The sequence below is a fragment of the Nyctereutes procyonoides genome, unplaced genomic scaffold (genome assembly GCF_905146905.1).
Source record: "Nyctereutes procyonoides isolate TBG_1078 unplaced genomic scaffold, NYPRO_anot_genome, whole genome shotgun sequence".
Lineage (NCBI taxonomy): Eukaryota > Metazoa > Chordata > Mammalia > Carnivora > Canidae > Nyctereutes > Nyctereutes procyonoides.
The window spans coordinates 1,958,872-1,976,794 of NW_026575037.1; the positions used below are offsets into that span (position 1 = coordinate 1,958,872).

The following is a 17,923-nucleotide window of genomic DNA, read 5'->3' on the forward strand; positions in this document are numbered from 1 at the left end:
GGGCAGCCCCGGTGGCTCAGAGGTTTAGCGCCACCTTCAGCCCAGGGCGTGATCCTGGAGACCCAGGATTGAGTTCCATGTTGGGCTCCCGTCATGGAGCCTGCTTCTGCTTCTGCCTCTGCCTGTGTCTCTCTCTGCCTCTTCCTGTCTCTCTCTCTGTGTCTCCCATGAATAAATAAATAAAATCTTTAAAAAAATAATAAAAATAGAAATGAACCTTAAAATATTTATTCCTCCTTGGCAGGTCACAATTTCAGTCAGCTAACCTGTGCTTAAAAGGTCAACACAAATTTTTTTACTAGAATTCTTTTCCCAAACCTCAACCAATTAAGAAAATACTGTGAACTAATAAGAAGTGTCTAATATTACATAAAGAGTAAACAAGAATATTATGTAAGAAGTGAACAGGCACAAATCTGACCAATAATGGATATAAATAATTGTGCTGAAGTTAACAGTCTTGGGGATATAGGGTGACATTATTTACGATTAGTAAACCGGTCACTTGAAAATATATAGAATCTATTTAAACTCTGAAATAAAAAAAATTCCTCTGTATAACGCCAGACAAAATTAATCTTATGCCATAACAATCTCCAAGGCTAGTCCTGATCCAAATCCTAGTCCTAGACTCCAGGACTAAACAAGAGAAGGAGATCTACAAGAGCATCCTACAGAATCAGCTAATTGTGAAATCTACTGTGACTGTTATGACACAGACTGATGTGGGAATTTAAATCCATTTGAATCTAATGCCAAAGAATACCTGAACTCCTGAGTGCTGACAGGGCCAAAGCTAAACCAGGTCAGTATACCCTGCCAAAGAACATCTTGCTCCGAGGTATCCACCAAACAAGGATCATTTATCAGTGTATTCTTCACTTTGTTGAGTACCAACCATTCTCAAGATATATCCAAAAGTAGACTGATTAGACGCCCCCCCTAAAATTCCATTTTGAATCCCTAAGATCTAGACATAAAAAATGCTGCAGAATTCTAAATGATCTGTGGCTTTAAAAAATTATAAATGAAGAATTTCAAATGTTAGCTGACCCAGCTTGAATATCCCGGATTGTTACTAAAATCATTTTTAAATTACCATGAAATAGTTCAAAGGCACAATTTAGTAACTGTTTACATAGCAAATTAAAGCCATGAAACCATTATAGCAATGCCATAAATCTCTCCTATGTAAACAGATGAGTTACTAGATCAACAGCATTTAAATTTGCTAAAAACAAAAATATGCATTTCATTTGTAATTCACATGAATAAATATGTTCTCAAACTTATAAGTGAATATTTGGCAGGGTATAAATAATGTTAATAGAAAGGTATTAGGGCTAAAAGCAAGTACAGTATTACAAAGCATAGTTCCTGGTCAAAAAAAGGAAATCTGTCAACACAGGAGAGGCCTCAACACTAAACATTGAGACACATGGTGGCAGTAGTAAAGCATCTAATTTATGCCACAAGACCTGGGTTTGAGGAAGCTCTGTAACCTATTAATTATGTGGCCTTTTTGCTAGTTACATAGCTTCTCTTAGCCTCATATTCTTCAAATATAAATTGAGAATAATAACACCAATATTACAGCCAAAATAGGAGAATTTAAATGGGAATATTTTTACTCATTCAACAGAGATGCTTTAAAAAACTCATTTTTATGTACAAAAAATCCTTTCAAATTTCTTCAAATTAATCAAATATATAGTAACTTTTAATATTACCAAGAAAATTCAAATCTAATTCTTAAGCTATGGTTCCAAACCTTAGAGAAATTCTTAAATATTACTTGAAAAACTGAAATTATCGGATTAAACATTGAAAAAATATGACAATGCGGGGATCATATCTTAAAATAGTTTTGACAACATTTAAAACTAGAACTCTCTAAAAAATTTTTCAAAATTAAACATAAATAGGGACCCAGACCCTACCCATAAATTGTTGAGCCAACATCCAAACACAAAACCTCAACATTTAAAAATCTTTTGTTTTCAGGAAAATGATATTAAGAGGCAAATTGGTCCTTCACACAAGATTTTTTTTTCTTTTAATAACCAAGCACAGGGATCCCTGGGTGGCGCAGCGGTTTGGCGCCTGCCTTTGGCCCAGGGCGCGATCCTGGGGACCCGGGATCGAATCCCACATCGGGCTCCTGGTGCATGGAGCCTGCTTCTCCCTCTGCCTGTGTCTCTGCCTCTCTCTCTCTCTCTCTCTCTCTCTCTCACTGTGTGACTATCATAAATAAAAATAGTAATAATAATAATAATAATAATAACCAAGCACACTAACCACTTACAATTTAAGAATTTGTACGGTCTAATAGGTTTAGGGTCATAGATAAATATAAGGTCATTACAAGATAGACTCTACTTGCATTTTGTGCTGACCCAACAAAACCCAGCATAAAAAAGGAATTATGGATTCCAGCACTTTAAAAAAAAAAAAAAAGTGTTCTTTCTGAGACTTACTAGCTGGAACCATGTGAAAGTTGTTCTTTCCCCATCACTTTAAAGTCAAAACATCCACATTATTTACACTAGGCATAAAATGAGTTATGCATTATTTTCCCACTATAATTCTAAACAACAATAAGATAGTGCAACCTCCATGTTTATTTGGCTGTTAGTATATTCACAGTCAATTCTCTTGAAAGAATTAAGGACTAGTGCCACTCATTAAATTTCACGTACACTAAAAATGCTTCGAATTATTACACAGACAATTCTAAGTAGAAATTTACCCTAAAACTGGATGGAAGACATTAACTGGCATCTTTTCGGCACAGGTCAATTTTCCTTTCAAGAACACGAATTGAGGGACCAAGTAACTGAATGTTAAACAGTAGAAAGCAATCTTCCCGGTTGCATCCAAACAATTTTAATATAAATATCTGCAAACCTACATACAAACTGGAATGGAAGTAACTGGAATCGTTCCCCCCGCCCCCGCCCCAACAATGGAAATGGGACGAGGTAGATGCCACAAAACAAACAAACAAACAAACAAACAAAAAAAAAAAACCACACACACACAACTAAATTTAGGTGTTGTCGCAATTAACTGTTGAAGTTACAGGCACCACTGCCGGCGTAATTGTTATTTGCCTCTCCAAAAGCCTAAACATTCAAAAGAGAACAGTTGTTTCCAGTTTTTGAAAGTTACAAAGAAGTTTTGAAATCCTATTAACATCTGCTTTAGAAACCAAATATCAAACCCAAAGCAACGGTTAGTCTTAGAATAAAAGACTGAAAAGGCAAAATTAAAAGAGGAGACGGGGCGCAAGAAGTTCTAGCCTGGGGATGAGGAACCACTTCTCTCCTGAAGAAATGCTTCGTTAGGTCCATTCTGGGCTCATGTTGTTAGTTATTTCTTATGAGGCACATTAAACAGTGCAAAAACGGTTCGTTTGAAGAAAAGTCCTATTCAGACACTACAATCTGTCTTCGCCTCGCCAGTTAGTGGCTTTGTTTCCAGTTTCGTGGACTATTCTGGGATGTCAAGAGTTGTATTATTACTGGTCCCAAAGAGCCCTTGTTTCCCTCTCAGCCGGGACGTGGGCATAACCTGGGTTTAGAGAGAACCGGAGCGAAGGGATGTTTTAAGGACACCCCTCAGCCCTCCACCCCTCCCCACCCCCTCCCTTATCGATAATCACGTTTTACCTGGTACGGTTCTTTTTGTTTGTTTGTTTTTGCTGTTGCACTCAAAATTTTTCTTAAGACACCCGCATACACAATTTCCCCACCGCCATCAGCAAGAGAGAAGACCCCCTGGCTCCATCTCCAGAAGCTTCAGGGAGCTCGAGACCCCGTGAAACCCGCTTGGCCGAGGAAGGCGAGCGCTTAAGGGGTTAGGGAAGGGGGCAGCCCCGAGGCGCAGGGACGCGCGGGCCGTGCCGGCCGTGCCCGTCTACAGCCGCCTTCCCCTCCCCACCCCCACGGGCCGGGGGTCCAAAAAGCGTTTCCTGCGCACACTCCGCACCCCGCCCGAGGCCCTAGGAGAAAGCGCCGGGCCGGGCAGCCTCGGGCCCCCTCCCCTCGCCCAGGGCGGCGTCCGCACCTCCCCACGGCCTACCCACTCCTGCAGGCCCTCCCGGCCGCGCTCCAAGGCCTCAGGCCTCGGGACGCCGGCCGCTGACAAGCCCCTCCGCCGCCGGCTGGGCTGAGGCCCCGGGGGGGGGGGGGGGGGCGGGGGAAGCGCGGGGGGCCGGCCGCTGCCGCCGAGGGGCGGAGGGCGGGCGGGGACGGCCCCTTCCCCGCCGCGGCCGCCTATTGTTCCCGACGGAGGCCGGGCAGCGACTGCCGCACTCCCAGGGCCGCCAGGGCCGCCGCCGCCGCCTGCTGCTCGCTCACCGCGCTGGTCCGAGCAGCAGCTCCTCTCAGCTCCGAGTCCCCGCGGCCGTCGCCACCGCCGGGGCAGCCGCCGCCGCCGCCGCCGCCACCGTCGACTCTGACTCTGTCCCAGGCCGCCGGGCCACGGCCGCCGCCGCCACCGCCAGCGTCGCCTCCGGCCTCCCACCTGCTGCTGCTGAGGCTGCTCCTGCAGCAGGGGCCATCTTGTTGGTCGGCCTCCTCTTCCTCCACCTCCTCCTCCTCCTCCTCCTCCTCCTCCTCCGCCCCGTCGCTCGTTGTCCTCGTCCCCTTCCTCTTCCTCGGGCTCCGGCCCGCCCCGGAGACTGGGGCGGGGACGAGGGCGAGGCTCCTCCCCGGGGGGCGGGGCGCGCGGAGGGGGCGGGGCGGGGCGCGCGGGGAAAGCTCTGAGTCACCCGCCGCCAACGCCCGGGAGGGAGGCCCGCGACGCCGTCCGCCAGCCCCCGGGGCGCACCCACGCCCGGAGCCGCCGAACTGGTCCCGCAGCCCGCCAGCCCTCCCCCAGCAGCGCCGCGGCGCCCGGCGGCGAGCGGGGATTGGGAAATGTCTGACGTCTCCTCGGAACCCCGCGCTCCCTCTGCCCCTGGGCTTCCTCCGCTGCCGCCCCTCCGCTCCGGTGCCGCGCCCCGCCCCGCGCCCCCGCCCCCGCGCCCCGCGCCCCGCCCCGGAGGATTCGTTCTTCTCGTGTGTGTCACCCACGTTCTCGATCACACCAGCTTTGCCCTTAGCCCCTGCTCTCACCGAGTCCCCAGAGAGGTCGGGCTTCCCGTCGCGGCGACACCGCCTGGAGGCCCGAGGGGACGGGGATACCTGTCGGGGGGGGAGGGGGTGGGGAGGTCCGGCCCGTGGACGCGTTCCTAGCTCTAAAAGCGAACCTTGCGACAATCGAAAGTTTCTTGTCCCTCGTGGAAAAGAAGCCATTTTGATTTGGGGGTAGCGGGAGGAGGACCCCGTCCAGACCAGCGCCTCGGCCGGCCCCGCGCTTGCAACGGAGAGGAACGGCACGACACCCGCCGTCGTCCCGTCCCGAGAGACGCAGCTGGTACCCCTCTGCCGTGATTCCCCTTCTGTGGCTTCAGGCCTTGGCCCAGGGAGCGGGGATCTCTGGCTTATCCTGCCCTTTCTTCGCGGCGGACATCGCCACTACCAAGAGCAGGGCCGTGTTTAGAGAAGCTGCCGCCTTTAACTCGATAAACTCAGTCACTAGAGCGCGGCTTTGTACTGTAATATCCGTAAGACACACCACGCACGCGCCTCTCCTAGACTCCGCGCGGCGGACTTCGCAGTTGCTGACCCCCCCCCGCCCCCCCAGCGCCCCCCCAGCGCCCCGCCACTCCGATTCCAGCTTCTTTTCAGAAGACCCACTGACGTCTTAGGTCTTTCTATCGACTGGAACCCGCTTCCCTTTGAAGTGGGCTGAATCTGTAGCCTCCCGTTCAGCCTGCTCGGGGGGGGGGGGGGGGGGGACCGGGACCCCAATCCTACAAAGAACTAACTTCCAGCTATCACGGAGGGATTAGGTTAGCGTGTGCTGATCTAGGGGCTGTCTACCTCTCGGGTGGCCTTGCCCTCTTCAAGGAGCCAGACCTCATTCCCCTGCTAGGAAAAACAGATTAATCTGTTCCTCCTGTTTTTCCTCCTCCTCGCTTCTCCCTCCTAGGGAACCTTCCACAACAGAAGGTTTTAGCGGCTGTTGCTAGGCAAACATGCCAACTTCCCTGTTTAGGTGAAGCAAATAACCCAACTTTCATTACAAGCAACCTAGGTAACACAGTTTCTTTAGACTGTGAATAGTTTGTACCTCCGTCGGTAAACCCCGTTCAAATAAAATACGATGCTGAAGTTAAGTTTATTTTTATTTCATCAATTTTTCAGTTAAGCATAGCTTTAAAGCCAAGGGGCTTCCCGGAATTCATTGTAATGATGTAATTAAACAGACACATTTGGCAGAAAAAGGAGAAAAGCGGCTCTGAAAATTAACTTGAGTGTTTACAATAAAAGCTAATGTATGAGAGACATTTATATGCTTTGAACTCCCCACTTAGGGCAGATGTGTAAATTACGAGAATAATTTGTTCCTTGAGACTGCGTCTATTTAGAAGAAAGATAATATGGTTATTTAGCAAGGAAAAAAAAAAATAGAGATTCCGGATTGTGTTCCCAAATTAATAACACAGTAAGAATTTTAGCTACTGAACTAAGCTTGTTTTTCCCCCTGATTGTGCTGTTTAAAATTTTTGCTATTGCTGTGTACTAACATTTTTCAGGGTTTTGAGAGGTACTATAAATAAGATTTAATAAGACATGTTGAAATTGATACATGTATTTAACGTTTCAACCACTTAAAATTGTATATTTTAATCCAGCGATTTGTATTAATCCAGTGAAATAGTGTTTGAGGACTTCCTAGAGCTAAGATAACACTCTAAGAATGTATTACTAAAGACAAACAGCTTTTATGTTTTGTAGTTGTTTGTGCTTAGAAATCACTACTGTGCAGTTTTAACATAACTTAAAACAATTTAGTTTTATTTTGCATTTTATTATTTAATTCTCATATAGAATGCCTAGAAATTTAGACTGTGCCCTGGCCTCCATCATGGGTATACTATGAAAATTAAATGAGTCCTTTCATGTAAAGGACTTAAAACAGTTCATGACACATAAGTACTCAAATAATTTTTAAATATCCGTTTTAAGTATATGTCATTATAGTATTCAGTTTTTTCATCAGATGAGGATGAAACTCATCAAATACATTTTTGCTCTTAGCATGAACTCTAATGCTAGATTTTAGATTACACAAAATCAGTTAAAATAATGCCTTATGAATTTTTTCAATGTATTTCCTGATATGCCTGTACTCGATTGTTCTTCCTTTGATTTTGTCTTGTGTGTGTGTGTGTGTGTGTGTATGAGACTAAACTTTGTTCTTCAAGTTATACAGAGTGATTAAGCTAGCACATCCTTAAATAATACTCTGGCATGTGTAATTGTCAATCTAAGACATTGTTTATTTTAAAAATAGAAATGATTTTTAGATACAACCAACTTTTATGAAACAGAGACTGAGAAAGGTTGGATAGATCACAAATCTACCCAACTCCTTTATAGATAAATATCGTAGTATTGAAGAAAGTGTTAGAGAGCTGGAATAGGAGGAGAAAATATAAATAAGTCATGTGTCTCTGCTTTAAAGAAATTCAACAAGCTAGTAAGAACAATACAATAAGATATGCGTTTAAACAACTAGAGTATAAAATAAACTGGATCATTATTGCATAGAAAGTTTAAAGTTCTATTGAAAGTTAAAGGGAGGAATTAATAGGAATCATTCTAATGTCACAGAGACTACATTTTGACAAGTTAAAATAACTATGTATGATATTAGATATGTACCCAGAGCCATGGAAGTATAATCAGCTCAGGGCAGGATGAGGATGAGGAAGGATTAAGGAACAGGCGACAGAAGGGTGTGTGAATAGAGTTTAGATTAACAGAAAAACCTGGTTAAAGTACAGCTAGAACCTGAGACCTCTCCAATGTAAATCATTTATGGAGGGAGAAGGAATGACATCCTCAAACACAAATGCGAGCACAAAACAGCACTAGAACTGAGTCACCTGGATTTTCTAGACTGCGTTAGGTAAAGTAAGGGTAGGAGTCCAAATAAATCCTTTTTACCCTCCCCACCCAACCCTCCCTCATACATAGATTCTCCTTAACCTACTCCCTCCCATAGTCGACACACCTCTTACCACTGTTCATTAAATAAATAAATGGAGAGAAAATAAATGGAAAAGAGGAAGATGTTCTAAGTAGTTACACTAAGGAAATATAAGGAAACCAGTAGTTTCCGACCTACCCTTCACCTTTAGAGTTCAGTCCGAAACCAGGCCCAAGTCAGTATTTACAAACTAGGCGTAAGAGGTTGCCTTAGATTTAGGGTAGCAATCCAACATAATCATGACAGATGTAGCGCAAGCTAGTTCTGGGGTTTCTGGAGGTAGGTCTCTGTAGGCATGATCCCAAAAGAGTTCAATAAACATGTTTCTGAGTCCCTCCTGAAACTATTTCTGAACTTGTTAGTTCAACTGTAGATAGACCCAAACAGTTAAAACCAGAAACAGACCAGACAGCTTAACTCATGCTCTAAAATCTGTTGTATTTATTTCTTATCGCGCTGTCCTGAGGCATTGATGAAAGCATTTTTTAATGACACCAGACCAGAAAAGCTGTGATAGCAATGAAATGCCTAGAGGACCACTCCCTACATATCCCCTCATATCCCCTTCCCTGCCCATGATCATGAGCTGAATGCATACCGACCTCCACCTATGACCACAAGCTCTCTGCCTGCTTTCTTACACTCACCGCCCCCACCCCCGAACCTCTATCAAACTCTAGATGTCCATCTTGCTAGTGGAGAGGTCAGTTGTCAAGACTTAAGCCTGCCACATCCCCAAGCTGCCCACACCCAAATAGATTTCTCTCTTCCTCTTTTCCAAACTCTCATCTCTTGAGTTACTTGCTTCTCTTGTGACAAGTTTATCTGAGTTTGCTCCCTCTGCAACGTTTTTGGTGAACCCAGCCAAAGCAATTAAATTGCTTTCAATTTATCCCCCCTTGGGATTTTTCCAGGATGGAGCAGTTGGGCCCCAAAGTGTGCTGGGGCTCACCAGTTTGCTTCCTGAGTCAGCGGCTATGATAGATCTTTAGATAACAAACTAGTCTACTTTTCATGAAGGCCTTCCAGCCCAAGACTGAGCATCTCTGAACTTCAGCTGACCTTTTGAGACTTATTCCGACGTGATAGTAAACAGAACACCTCTATGAAAGAGACATCAAACAACTTTCAGGCAAGAGGCCCATTCTACACACTAACATAAACAGGATCAAGAGAGAGCAGCTCCACTTTTCCCTTGGCAAAATTTACCGAAACTTTGTTGGATTTCACGATTGTACTAGTTTTCTAGGACTGCTGTAACAAATACCACAGACTGGTGGCTTAAACAACAGAAATGTTCTCATAATTCTGGAGGCTAGAAGTCCAAGATCAAGGTGTTGCCAGGTTTGGTCTCTTCCAAGGACTCTCTCCTGGGCTTGCAGCTGGCCATCTTCTCCCTTTGTCTTCACATTGTACTTATTCTGTGTCTATTTAAATCCCAGTCTCTTCTTATAAGGACACAAGGCATATTGGCTTAGGCCTACCCATATGATCTCATTTTATGTTAATTACCTCTCTATGGGCCCTATCTCCAAATACAGTCACATTCTAAGGTACTAGGGGGTTAGGACTGTAACATAGGAATTTGGAGGTAAGGAACACAATTCAGCCCATAACAATAATAAATGCTCACTTTAAGAATATCATAATTATAAAAGGCATCCTTATGAAGGTACAATTTTCAATTTATTCTATTAAAACTGAAGCTTTTCTAATTAGTCTTTATTTTTTTTTAATTTTTATTTATTTATGATAGTCACAGAGAGAGAAAGAGAGAGAGGCAGAGACATAGGCAGAAGGAGAAGCAGGCTCCATGCACCGGGAGCCCGATGTGGGATTCGATCCCGGGTCTCCAGGATCGCGCCCTGGGCCAAAGGCAGGCGCCAAACCGCTGCGCCACCCAGGGATCCCTCTAATTAGTCTTTATATCATAAAATATCAATGCTTTTTGGGTATGAATTAGCAACAACAAATAGGATGCTGAAATTAAAAAACTGATTACCAAAATTATCTGAGTCATACCACAGTAAGAGTTATCGGAAAACAGAATTTGAGGTCTAGTCTATTCAGATAGAACTTGAATAGACTTAAGATTAATATGAAAGGATTTATATAGCTGATGATTTGACCCTCATTTAAAGCTCTAAATAAGAAATTATAGATATTTTAAGGTCAAATACATTTTATAACCAAATTATATCCTCTAGCACAAATGTACGTTCAGTATCTCTTAGGCGATATGAGGTCTATCATGTCATGACAAGCCGGTTAAGAACAAGTTGGACATTGATGTATAAATTATTCTGGAGACCAGAACTTGAAAGATATGCTTTAAATAAGATGGAGAGAGGGGATCCCTGGGTGGCGCAGTGGTTTGGCACCTGCCTTTGGCCCAGGGTGCGATCCTGGAGACCTGGGATCGAATCCCACGTCGGGCTCCCGATGCATGGAGCCTGCTTCTCCCTCTGCCTATGTCTCTGCCTATGTCTCTGCCTCTCTCTCTCTCTCTCTCTCTCTCTCTCTCTCACTGTGTGCCTATCATAAATTAAAAAAAAAAAAAAGATGGAGAGGAATTTTCTTTTGCTTCATGCCTTTCTAGGATCTGGACTTGGGGGGAGTCTTTAGAGTTCTTTAAGATTTTTCAAGAGGTTAGGGATTAAAGATGAGCTTGGGATGCCTGACTGGCTTAGTCACTGGAGCATGCAACTCTTGATCTCAGGGCTGTGAATTCAAGCCCCATATTGAGAGTAGAGATTAGTTAAAAATAAAATCTTTAAAGGGCACCTGGTGGCTCACTCGGTTGGGCACTTGACTCTCGGTTTTGGCTCAGGTCATGATTTCATGGGTGGTGAGATCAAGCCCTACGCTGGGCTCCCTCCTCAGCAGGGAGGGGGATTCTGTTTGGGAGTCTCTCCCTCTGTCCCTCCCTCACCGTGCTTGTACTTGCTCTTACGCGCTCTCTCTCTCTCTCTCTCTGTCTCACAAATAAATAAGTAAATCTTAAAAAAATAAAAATAAAAAAATCTTTAAAAATAAATACATACTGACATACATACATATGCACATAAATATGAGCTCTGCCACTTGGGGCAGATCATAAACCAGGTAGGAAGATATCTCTATGGTAGCTTCTTCATTGAAGATGAATATTCAGCTACATGCTACTCCTTGAGTTTATTTCCCTTTTATTATTCTCTGGGTTTGAATGAAATCTTGTTTGAATGTTCTATTGTTTTCTCAGCTATGCTACTGTCTATCGACAGGAGAGTTCTGCTGCCATACTTAGGACAGGCATTCTCATGCAGGCCAGTGTAGCATTGGTAAAGGGAAATACAGTTCCCCCAGAGGAAAAGCAAATATTGGGGATAAGTGTTAGTTTTTCTTCGCCTGGTTATTTGTCTCCTGTTTATAATCTTGAACAGGTAGGAAGACCAAGTAAAAAAAAAAAAAAAAAAAAAAAACCCTTGCTGTACACTTATTAGTTGTGTGAGCTTGTATAAGTTACAATTAGAAAGCTTCAATTTCCTTCACTATAAATTAAGGATTGTAAAATGTATCTAAGATGGTTTTTATGGATATTAAAATGAGAAAATACACGTAGCACATCTAATACAATGCCTGATAGATATCAGACACTCAATGAGGGAGAGTTATTAAAATTATACTAGGTAGTATGTGTTGTATTAGGCTGATGATTCTCTTTTGTGGTGAACTTTTAAAAACTATATTTCCGGGGATCCCTGGGTGGCGCAGCGGTTTGGCGCCTGCCTTTGACCCAGGGCGCGATCCTGGAGACCCGGGATTGAATCCCACGTCAGGCTCCCGGTGCATGGAGCCTGCTTCTCCCTCTGCCTATGTCTCTGCCTCTCTCTCTCTCTGTGTGTGTGTGTGTGACTATCATAAATAAATTTAAAAAAAATAAATAAATAAAAACTATGTTTCCAGCTCTGACCCTAGAAATTCACATTTGAGGTAATAATGTGGGGCCAGGGATCTTTAATTTTTTTGTATTTTTACAGATGATCCTATCCTACTGTCTGAGGTAAGAACTACTGATGTATGTCAAGGGCCAGTCAGCAAGCTTTTTTAGTAAATAGCCAGATAACAAATATTTTAGGCTTTGCAGACCATACAGTCACTGTCACAATTACTCAGCTCTGCCATTGTAGCAGGAAAGCAGCCACAGACAAAATAAAAATAAATGAGCATGACTGTCTTCCAATAAAACTTTATGTACAAAAACAGACAAAAAGGGATGGTGGGCTGGATGTGCCCCCCAGACTGTTGTTTCCCAACCTTGTCTTATGTGAAGAGAGCTTTTATTTGCCAATGGCAGGGAAGGTATTTTATTATGTTCAACAGCAGCATTAAAAGCTTTACATGTAATGACCAATGTTGGTGTTACACAAAATTAACTAAACAGAAGTCCTGCCTTCCAAGGAATTAGTTTCTAAAACAACAACAGCATAGACATAATGTTTATAAGTAATCCCATATGACTAATTGTCATATAAACAGATGACTATATAAGACTTAATGTGAAACTGGGTTCATAAGTGGGCAGATTTTCCTAATGCTCTTGATTTACAAATATCAGATAAAATAGATGGAGCATTCAATAACCAATGTAAAGGGGAGAGCGTTACACCAGACTAGCTTCCCTCTTTGAGCAGGAGGCAATAAGAGAACATCTTTTAAGAGGTGTCCTTTAGGGTACCTGGCTGGCTCAGTCAGTAGAGCATGTGACTCTTGTTTTCAGGGTCACAAGTTTGAGCAGAGAGATAACTAGGGAGAAAAAGAAAAAAGAAGGGTCTTATCTTTTAAACAAGACTTCATGGCTCTCCACATGGCCAAATTTGCCTTCTCTCAATTGTAACTTCTTCATCAAACACACTATCATCAGATTTATCCTCTGAGGTAAAGGGCTGCATTATGGTTGTAGTTTAATGAAACATGTGACTATTTCCCTTATTTAATCTGGGACAAAGGAAGATGTTTCCCTTTCTCAATAGGAATGATAAATTAGAAGAAAAATCAGTGGATCAATATGTGTGTTTGTATGTGCGTCTATGTGTATGCGTGAGTATATTTAAATTAAGTGACTGGTAATTTAGCGATCTACTGCTTCCATTTGTAGAAATGATGGAATAATAGTTGTTGGATAGGGCAAGATTCTCCTACATCTCCATGTATTTCTGAAAGGTGGACCTACATAATGAGTTACTTGTAATTTTATGGCTGCCCAGCATCTTACCCTCCCCCTTTTACAGTGTTTGGAAATTTTCCACTTGGCAATTTTTGTGGGTGACAGGATCTCTTCTTCCACTACAGGGGCCAGAAAGTCCAGATACTTGCCTTCTGCTCTTCCAAGTGCCCTCTGCACCACCACCACCCCTACCCCGCCCAGTCACCCTAGAGTGAGGGTAAAGTGAACCAAGGTAGGTAGACTGGATGATCTTACTTAGGACTTTAAATCAGGACTCAGTTACACAGAATAAGCAGAATTCATCCCCTGGAACCTGTGATACTCAGATCCCAGAGTCTGGTGGTATCCAGCATTTATTGGCAATGGCAGTGATCCCCTCACCAGGCCATTTCAGGACCAACGTTAGCTGTGGTTCTGGCTATCCAGTTTCCCTCTACTCCCTTCCTTACCATCAAAACTGTTCCTCCAGAAAATTCCTTTTCTGCTTCAATTAGCCACTGAGATGATTTAACATATAAAGGAAGGATACAGAAATCAAGAGATTGCAGAAATAATCCACTTTTCCCATTTCTCATACAGTTTCCCTTTACTCGCTTTAATGGAAGTTATCCATGTTTGGTGTTTTTTTGTTTTGGTTTTTTTGTTTGTTTGTTTGTTTGTTTGTTTTGTCCTGTATTTATGACTCTAGTCACTGGAGTTTCAAAATTTAAGAGTTCATCTGTATTCTTTTCAATTAAACTTAAGTGAAGTGTCCTAAATTACATGTTCCCTTCTGTTAGTTCATTGATTATACCCAAATAATAAGCACTCCTCTCAAGATTTTGATTTGATTTTTTTACTAGCTCTGCCAAGAATGTTTAGTGCTTACATTAAAAACTAATATTGCATGCATTTTTCAAGAGAAAGACTTCATATAAATCTCTCTTGACTAAAATTTTTTACAAATGCAAAGTGGTTTTTACTTTTCTCTTGAATTCCTTCTGCTAACAAGAATCTTCCTAATCAAGTATTTTGTTTGGGACAATCAAAGCCCTCTTTGCTAAGATTACATGGAAAAGGGATTCTTTTTTATATTTTTTTGCAAAAATATTTCAACTACCACCATTGAAGTATTCATTTGTGGTTCTTTTCTGCAGAGACTTATAACCTTGTTTCTACAACATCTAATTGAGTCCCAGATGTTCTCAACTAATTATATGAAAGTCAGAATGAAATTAATTTGCACCCACTTTATCACAAACAATCACAATACATATCTGATAACTGGTTATGTGCCAGTCACTGTGCTATGGTAGTACAGCAGTGAATATGAGTCTATTCCTCCAGAGCTTATAGTTTAGCAGGGAAGATAGAATACTTATAAATAATTAAACAACCACAAGTGTGAAGGCCAAAGTACATAGCATATTTAACAGTGAGAATTGACTGGATCTGAGTCGAACAGAAACTTCCTCAAGAAAATGACATTTAAACTAAAAGCTACAGGATGAGCAGAAATGAGTGAGGCAAAGAGAGAGCAAAATCTTTCAGGCAGAGAAAACAGCATATGCAAATGCAGCAAGGCAAGAAGAATGGTGTTTTGTTTCAGGAACTAAGAGAAATCCAGTTTGGCTGGAGAAAGTGAAGAGGAACCTAGCAAAGAAGATGCTACAGAGGTAAGCAGGTAGGCAATGGAAACCAAAGTAAGCTGAACTTGCCTTTTCTGGTATAGTCAGTTTTCACAGCCAAGAAGGACTAGAGGCACAAAAGACAAAGCAAGATTCAAGATTTAAAGTCTACCACGAAAAAAAAAAAAAGTCTACCACGAGAGTTTCCCTTCATAAAGCAAGACCCAAAAGGTTGCACTCTCAGTATAGGATGAATGATAAATAAATACCTCTCCCCTCCTTGGAGCTGCAAAATGCTACCTATTTTACACTTTGGTGCTGAATGAAGAGAAGAAACTTTTTTTTCCCTGAAAACTCATTACTGCAACAAACCCTTCTATAGGTTTATATTTTGAATTCACACTTCTTGGACGGGCCAAAAATCTCTCAAGTCAATGAGAGTCAATTGAGTCAAAAATCTCTCAATCTCTCCTGGCTAAAATGCCCCAATCACCTGATAGATGTAAAGGCAAATCTGGGGTGCCTGGTGGTTCAGTCTATTAAACATATGCCTTCAACTCAGGTCATGATTCCAGTGTCATGAGATCGAGGCCTGTGTCCAGCTCCCTGCTTGGCAGGGAGTCGTCTTCTCTCTCTCCTTCTACCCTTCCCCTTGCTAGTGCTCTCTCTTTCTGTCTCTCTCTCTCCCTCTCTCAAAATAAATAAAGAAAATCTTTAAAAAGAAGTAAAGCAAATCCTTTCTGAAGGAGCCCTCTTGAATCCCCGGTTTTAAGAATTTCTACTGAAGGGGCACCTGGGTGGCTCAGACGGTAAAGTGTCAGACTTGATTTTGGCTCAGGTCATGATCTCAGGTCCTGAGATTGAGCCTTGCTTGGGATTCTTTGCTTCTCCCTCTGCTCATGCATACTCGTATTCTCTTAAATAAATAAATAAATTAATTAATTAATAAAATCTTAAGAAAAAAGAATTTCCACTAAAAGTTCAAAGGAATATCATCATTCATAGTAAAACAATGCTATCATCATCATCAACAACAACCACAGCATCAAATCAGCAAAAATCATCCAAAATAATGGGCATCATGAGCCCTTATGGCAGAATCAGACCCATAGAATTTTCAGATGTTGAAATTATTTTCAACACAGAAAATCAATAAGTTTAATGTTTCAAAGAATGAATAAATCTTTAAAGTGTGAGTCAAAAGTGGGCAGTTAAAAAGAGAAACATCTATTTCTGATACCAGTGGATAGGGAACTGAAATCAATCCTTTTTTGAGAACAACCAGAAAAGCTGGTCAAAAAATAATTTTTTTAATTGGAATCTTGGAAATTTGACTATCCTAAGTTCTCCTATGAAAGGACCTAGGGAGCTTGTTTGGAGGTTGTAGCAGGGGAGTGTAGCTACTCATATACCCTTGACTCAAGGACAGTCCTTGTTGGGTAGTGGTCCTCCTTTGTTGGGTAGGTGGTCTTCTTCCACTGAGCACAAAGCTTTGGGAGGGATGCACTCGGAGCAGGGAATGCACTCTGGCTGCCTAACCAGCTAGATCAGCCAAATCAAACTTGCTGATCAATGGGGTGACAGATGTTGCAGCCAGATCGCCCTCATATCCATGGTCAAAATATTTTTAATTTTTTTTTATTTATGATAGTCATAGAGAGGGAGAGATAGAGAGGGAGAGACACAGGAAGAGGGAGAAGCAGGCTCCACGCACCGGGAGCCCGACGTGGAATTTGATCCCGGGTCTCCAGGATCGCGCCCTGGGCCAAAGGCAGGCGCCAAACCCCTGCGCCACCCAGGGATCCCCTCAAAATATTTTTAAAATCTGGAACACATGAAAGAACTTATAAGGCAGGGAAGAATTAAAACAGAAGCTATATGTAATAAATTTGAAAACCTAGACTAAATGCAAAAATTTCTAAAAATATATGAAATTTTAAAGTTACCATGAGAAGAAATGGAGAACTTGAATAAACTTAAACATTTAAAGAAACTAAAATGATAGTTAAGAATTTCTCTTATCAAAAAACAAAATAAAAGGTCAAAATGATTTTTTAAAAGAGATTATATATTTATTTATTCACTAGAGACACAGAGATGGAGCCTTAGAGATTTTGTAGGTTCAGTTCCGGACCACTGCAATAAGGGTGAATATCATAATAAAGAGAACCAAATGAATTTTTTTGGTTCCTCAGTGCATGCATATAAAACTATGCTTACACTATACTGTAGCCTATTAAGTGTGAAATAGCATTATATATTTTAAAAAGACAATGTAAATACCTTAACTAAAAAATTTGGGAAACAATCCCCAACATAATTTAGCTCTTTCTTATTTGTGAGCAGGTAAGTCTGCCTCTTGGTGGGGATGAGGCCAAGGCTGTCCTATCTCTAGGTCGTCTCAACTATGTGCCAGAGCATAGCCAAGTTTGGAGGCCTAGCACCAATCCTTCACCTCACCTCAAAAATGGGGTTGGGATATTTCTTGGCCCAACCGTCCCTTGATTTTAAGTGTTTTAACAGTGCCCTCAATTGTCTTCCATGTTGCTGAGGGAAATGAAATCTTTTAAAATGTTAATATTAAGTAAATAAATAAATCTTAGTCTCAAAAAATACTTTATTGCTTAAAAATGCTAAGCATCCTCTGAGCTTTCAGAGAGTCAAAATCTTTTTGCTGTGGGAAGGTCTCACCTCAATGGTGATGGTTGCTGATCACGGTGGTGTTTGCTGAAGGTTGGGGTGGTGTAGCAATCTCTTAAAATAAGACAACAGTGAAGTTTGCTGCATTGATTGGCCCTTCCTTTGATGAAAAATTTCTCTGTAGCATGTGATCCAGTTTGATAGCGTTCTATCCATGGTAGAAAAACTTTTAAAATTGGGGTCAATCCTTTCAAACCCTGCCACTGCTTCATCAACTAAGTTTATGTAATATTCTAAATCCTGTGTTGCCATTTCAACAATCTTCATAGCACCTTAGGCAGGAACAGATTCCATCCCAAAAACC

General features: G+C 42.2%; 1 protein-coding gene across 7 annotated transcripts in view; it reads right to left on the minus strand.

Moving 5' to 3' along the window:
- Positions 1-5,829, minus strand: part of RC3H1 (ring finger and CCCH-type domains 1) — an 81,125-nt gene extending 75,296 nt beyond the window's left edge. For 4 of the 7 annotated variants that reach the window (XM_055319092.1, XM_055319098.1, XM_055319096.1 and 1 more), the window contains exon 1: positions 4,528-4,570. The gene's annotated coding sequence lies outside the window, so the exon portion shown is untranslated. Of the gene's footprint in view, positions 1-3,671; positions 3,692-4,361; positions 4,582-5,254 lie in introns of those variants that run through there. The other 3 variants (XM_055319094.1, XM_055319093.1, XM_055319095.1) reach the window with 3 other exon arrangements.
- Positions 5,830-17,923: the final 12,094 nt, after the last annotated feature.